The sequence below is a fragment of the Piliocolobus tephrosceles genome, chromosome 10, assembly GCF_002776525.5.
Source record: "Piliocolobus tephrosceles isolate RC106 chromosome 10, ASM277652v3, whole genome shotgun sequence".
Lineage (NCBI taxonomy): Eukaryota > Metazoa > Chordata > Mammalia > Primates > Cercopithecidae > Piliocolobus > Piliocolobus tephrosceles.
In genome coordinates this window covers 61,252,368-61,258,403 of record NC_045443.1, presented here as the reverse complement: position 1 = coordinate 61,258,403, position 6,036 = coordinate 61,252,368, and positions in this window count along the sequence as shown.

The following is a 6,036-nucleotide window of genomic DNA, read 5'->3' as shown; positions in this document are numbered from 1 at the left end:
TCCCCTCCCAAGCTCCTCCCCACCCCTGGACCCCAAACACGACTTCAACATCTACAGTGATGTTTACAATTGTGGTTACAAAATACGTAGCATAAAATTGATCATCTTAACCATGTTTAATGTGATGTTATTTGCATGCATATTGTTGGGCCACAGATCTTTAGAACTTTTTATCTTGCAAAACTGAAACCCTGTAACCACTGAAGAACAATTTCTGTTTTCTTCCTCATCCCGATCCCTGGCAGTCAACATTCTGCTTTCTGTGTATAAGAGTTTGACTACTTTAGATATCTCATAGAAGTAAAATCATGCAATGTTTGTCCTTTATTGATTGGCTCACTTCACTTAGCTTAGTATCCTTAAGGTTCATCCATATTGTGGCATATGACAGGAATTCCTTCTTTTTTAAGGCTGCATAATATTCTATTTTATGTGTATAGTGCATTTTCTTTACCCATTCATCCATTAATGGGTTGCTTCTCTCTTGTGGCTATTGTGAATAAAGCTCCATAAACATGAGTGTGCAAATATCTCTTCTGTTTTCAATTCTTTTGGATATGTACCCGGAAGTGGGCTTGGTGGATCATATGAGGATTTTATTTTTGGTTTTTTTGAGGAACTTCCACACTGTTTTCCTTAGTGGCTATACAATTTTACATTCCCACCAGCAGTGCACAAGGGTGTCAATTTCTCTACACCCTGGCCGAGACTTGTTATTTTCTGGAATGTGTTTGTTTGATCATTTGAGAGTGGCCATCCTAATGGGTGTGAGGTGATATCTCATTGTGGTTTTGAGGAGTGATCTTTTAAAAATATAGATGTTGTCACGTTCCTTTTTGGAACCTTCCAATGGCTTTCCTTGAACTTAGAATGACATCTAAGCACCTTACTTTTTTTTTTTTGGGATGGAGTCTCACTGTGTTGCCCAGGCTGTAGTGTAGTGGTGCAATCTTGGGTCACTGCAACCTCCATCTCACGGGTTCAAGCAATTGCCCTGCTTCAGCCTCCTGAGTAGCTGGGATTACAGGTGTGCACCACCAAGCCCTGCTAATTTTCAGTACCTTACTTTGGCCTCCAAAATTTTATCTCTGTCCATACTCTGGCCTTTATTTTCATCTCCAGGGCTTCTTGCTTATGGTGATACGGTCACAGTGAATGCATTTGACTCTTTAACCACGTGAGCGTGGCCCTGTTTTCCCATGTGCAGTTCCTTCTGCTTGGGTCTTTCTCTTCCTTTTCACATGGCCAGTTCCTTCTCATTATTCAGGTCTTAGCTCAAATGCTACCACATCCAAGGTGGCATTCAAGCTATCTCATCTGAAATCCTTCTTCCAGACACTCTAAATTCTATCACCCTGTTTGTTTCACTTTTGCTTTTTGTAGCAGTTATCAACACCTGAAATTATTTTGCCGATTTAGCTGTTGGCTTATGTAGTGCTTTTTTTTTTTTTTTTTTTTTTTTTAAATCATACCAGGAAGTACACTCCATGAGACCAGAAGCCCTGTGTGTCTCATTCATAGCTAGATGCCCAGAAGGGAGCCTGATTCAATGGAAGTAAAATGTAACAGAACAATTAATGCCAGCTGGGAGGTTTGGGGAACCCTTCATGAAAGATGTAACCATTTTGTTGGGTTTGGAATGATGAATACAATTTCAACAGGCAGTTATCAGGATGAAGTAGGGGACATTTTAGGCTAAGGAATGGCATGAAGTATGTGGAGGGAGCACGCAGCATCACATTTTCAAAGAAAGGTGGCCTGCTATGACTGAAACTAAAGGTTCCGAAGAGAAGCTGGTGGCAGGAAGGCTGAAATGGCAGGCTGAGGTCAAAGCGGCAGATATTGAATTCATTTTTAGTTAGTGATGTGTTAGGCTTGAAGATACAAAGATGAATAAGACACAGTAGTATGCTGTCCTGCAGCAATGGGGAGCCACGTATGGCTTCTGAGCAGGGTAATGACATGAGCACGTTATAGAGGTCAGAATGCGGCAGTGGTTACAAGTATAGCCTCCAGCACCAAATGGCTTGGAATCAAATCCTGCTGTGTCACGATCTAGCTATGTGACCAGAGCAAGTGTACCCCTGCGGCTTACTTTTCTCATGGGTAAAGATGATGATAATAACAGCGGCTCTCTTGGCTTTCTTGTGAGGATTAACATTTGTAGCATGGAGTCTGGTACTCAATACATGTTGGCTATTAACATGCAACGTGTTGAGGGAAGCAATGTCAGTACATGGAACATTTTCAATGATTGTTAGGTTTCTCATTTTGGTTTTAAGAAAGATGATTTATTGGTAGCAGTGTAGATATAATCATTTCAAGGAGGAGACAATGGGCACAGGCACACCAACTTGGAAGCTACGGCCATCATTGTGGCAAGGGGAATGGCACACAGAAAATTAGGTTAAAGCAGAGATAGGCAGTGGAACAGATCGGAGGATGTAGAGGGGCTGCAGAATATTTTTTGGAATGGAAGAAAGTGGGTTTAATTATTGGGTCTGTTGAGCTTAAGGTGCCTGAGGAAAATCTCTGTTTGATGATGTTTAGCTGAAACAATAAAGAGTCATGTGAAGTTTAGCACATGGAGGTGAGTGAAATAGAGATTTGTACTATGGAAATGTGGGTGTGCACGTTAACAAACGGCCAAGAATTTGCATTGAGCCTACCACTCACCTATTACACTGGTAAAGAATAAATGACCATGTTTTATACCTGTGTACTCTTACGCATTGCTGGCAGGGATGTAAATTTGTACAACTTTGCTGGAAAACAGGTCGGCAGTATTTGTCATGAGCCTTACAGATACTTGTATCCTCTGACCCAGTGATTTCACTTTTTGGAGTCAGTGCTAACTTTATGATCCAAACACAGACAATTATTATATATAGAGCTGCTCCCCACAACATAACATTCAATTGAAAAAAATAAAACCTTCAAACAGGCTCACTCAGTGATAGGAAAATGGTTAAATAATGATGTGTTCATATGCTAGAATATTATACAGCCATTAAAAATCATGTTGACTGAGACTCCTACTGTGAATTGCTGTAAGGGAGAAAAATCCAACGAGGATACACAATTATATATAGAATATGAGTTTGACTCTGTTAAAAAATAACATAGTATAAGGATTAGAAGACAATATGCTAAGACGTTCATATTATTATTTCTGTTTGGGAAATGGAGGCATGGGGTTGGTATTTGTTGAAGTCTAGTAACTCAGTTTGACTTATGACTATATAATAGGTTTTTGGCTTATTTAAAGTTTCTTTTCCTTCTTTTCCTAATGCATCTGGTAATATTTAGTTACTAACACAGTCATAATCTTTGGCTCACAGATCAAAATTCAAATGGCAATTTCTATTACAAATCTTGACCATGTTGCCTTTTTATTTTTGAGACAGCATCTCACTCTTCCACCCAGGTTGGAGTGCAGTGGTGCAGTCATAGCTTACTGCAGCCTCAAATATTTGGGCTCAAGCAATCTTCCTGCCTCAGCCTCCCAAGTACCTAGGACTACAGGCATGTACTACTATGTCTGGCTAATTTTTGTATTTTTTTTTTGGTAGAGATGGGATCTCACAAAAAGAATACAAAAATTTGTATTTTTTGTGTTTTCATTGCCCAGGCTGGTCTTGAACCCCTGGCCTCAATTGATCCTCCTGCCTTGGCCTCTCAAAGTGCTGGGATTACAGGCGTGAGACACCATGTTTTGGTTTTAATGGATGCAGTCCATCAAAGGCCCAGAACCTCAAACTTCATTTTTGAGTTAATGTCATGTCATTGTACAATTTTGAATGTGCCACCGGACCACTGAAGATGTTTCCTTCTCTCCTGGCTTATTGACACAATTATCCACTTGCATTTAGAGGGACATGATTTTTACAAAAGGGGCTCCTTGTGTATGTCAAAGACAGAAGATTAGAACAATACACCATCATTGAGAGGGTAATTCATCAAAAGTCCTAACTTCAGCTGCACAGCCAAGCAGCTAAAAGAAATCCAGTGACCCTCGGAAGCACCCCTGATAGAGAGCTGTTGGGTGTGAAGGAGTCATCCATAAGTCGCCAGAATTGGATTGCAAATATCCTAGAACTGACGATCTCCTGGATCATGCTGCCATAACTGCCTTCAAGATGTTAATACTGAACAAGGCATGTCGTTTCAGGACTGCAGGAGGAGCAATCTCTCTTCTCAACCCCTCCCCACCTCCCCACCCACACACATGCACATGCACACAAGCACGTTTTGATATCCAGCCCAGTCCCATTTCTCTTGCTGAGACTGACCTTGATAGAAAAACTATTTTGTTTTTATTTTTTATAATAGAAGGCAAGTTTCTATTTACTACGTAGAAATAGATAAAAGGCTACTGAAGAAGTGATGAACTTCTTCGTGATTATGAAGTGAGCAAAAATACTTATACAAAAGTTTAAATACTTATTTGCTTATACTATAGTATAAGTAAGCCAAAAATCGATTATCTGCTCCTAATTCAAACTCATTTACTAAACTTCAATAAATTACCAACCCATGCCTCAGTTTCCCAATATTTTCCAGGGCGATATGGCCTGTGGATAGAATTTACCATCATTCTGTGCTTTTAGGACCTTTTTGACAATCTAGGTCAAACTCGGGGAATTTTCCTTTTCAGGAGTCCCAACTACTCAAGGCAGAAGCCAGCAAACTCTCTTGCCCCGCCTTCCTAAGGTTCTTACAGGGTGCAGGCATATGAACTGTGGGAACTGACGACCAGTCACACCCTGTTGGGACTCTGGCTCGGGAGTGAGAGATGGGGAGGCAGGCGCAATTTTCTCAACAGGAGATGGTCATAGCAGGCTGAGGAGCTTAGATTTGAGGGTAGCAGGATGGTGGAGTCTTTCCTGGAACAACTCTACAGACTGACTTGGGCATTTGTTCCTGGTGGGATAACCTCTAAATCCAACTGTCTGGTCCTAAAGCAGGCATTGAAGAAAAAGCATCCAGCATCGGGTAAGAGAACATGACTTGATAAGCATCAAGTAAAGCTTCAACTAGTTTCAGTGTCATCCATGAATATTTCCAGCCTCTATATTGGACAGTGCTTTTTTGGAAAGAAAGAAAAGTATCCTTGCCTTTGAGTAGGCCTTCCAGTCAACGGCTTAGTTCAACATTATTCCAGCATAGTTTGGGAAAATAATTCCTTTGACGGGGGGGTCCCCCACCCCCCCATTCATTTCTCCATGTTTAAAGATATCTGCATATACTACCCAAAGTTTAATCAGGAAATACTAAAACAAATGTAATATTGAGCATATTCATGTAATGGAATTCTATATAGCAGTAAAAATGGAAAAACCATGGTTTTACTAACAATGACGACTCTTACAAACATAAATTTCAACAAAAGGAGCCAGACACAAAAATCTACGTACTGTATGAACCCATTTGTAGAAAGCTAAGATGACAAGCAAAACCACACTATGGTGTGATTAATCAGGATACGGATACATTCACAGAGGCATGAGCACAGTAGCTTCTGGGATGCTGATAATGTGCTATTTCTTAATCTGGGTGGTGGATACATCAATGTATCAGCTTGTGAGAACTGTTACACTAATGATTTGCACACTTTTCTGTTAGTATTTTGCACTTTACTCAAAAGTGTTTTTCCTTGATTTGCCTGTCAGTTTTTAAACTTTATATTTCTTATCAATATTCAATCTTGCACAACTTATATTGTTTTACAAAGCTATAGTCTACAATTGCTAGACCTTGATTTCTCTTTTTTTTAATATTTAAAGAAAAATACCTGGCTGGATGCAGTAGCTCACGCCTGTAATCCCAGCACTTGGGAGGCTGTGGGTGGATCACTTTAGTTCAGTAGTTTGAGACCAGCCTGGCCAACATGGTGAAACCCTGTCTCCACTAAAAATACAAAAATTAGCTGGGTATGGTGGCGTATGCCCGTAATTCTAGCTACTTAGGAGGCTGAGGCAGGAGAATTGCTTGAATCTGGGAGGGGGAGGTTGCAGTGAGCTAAGATTGCACCAC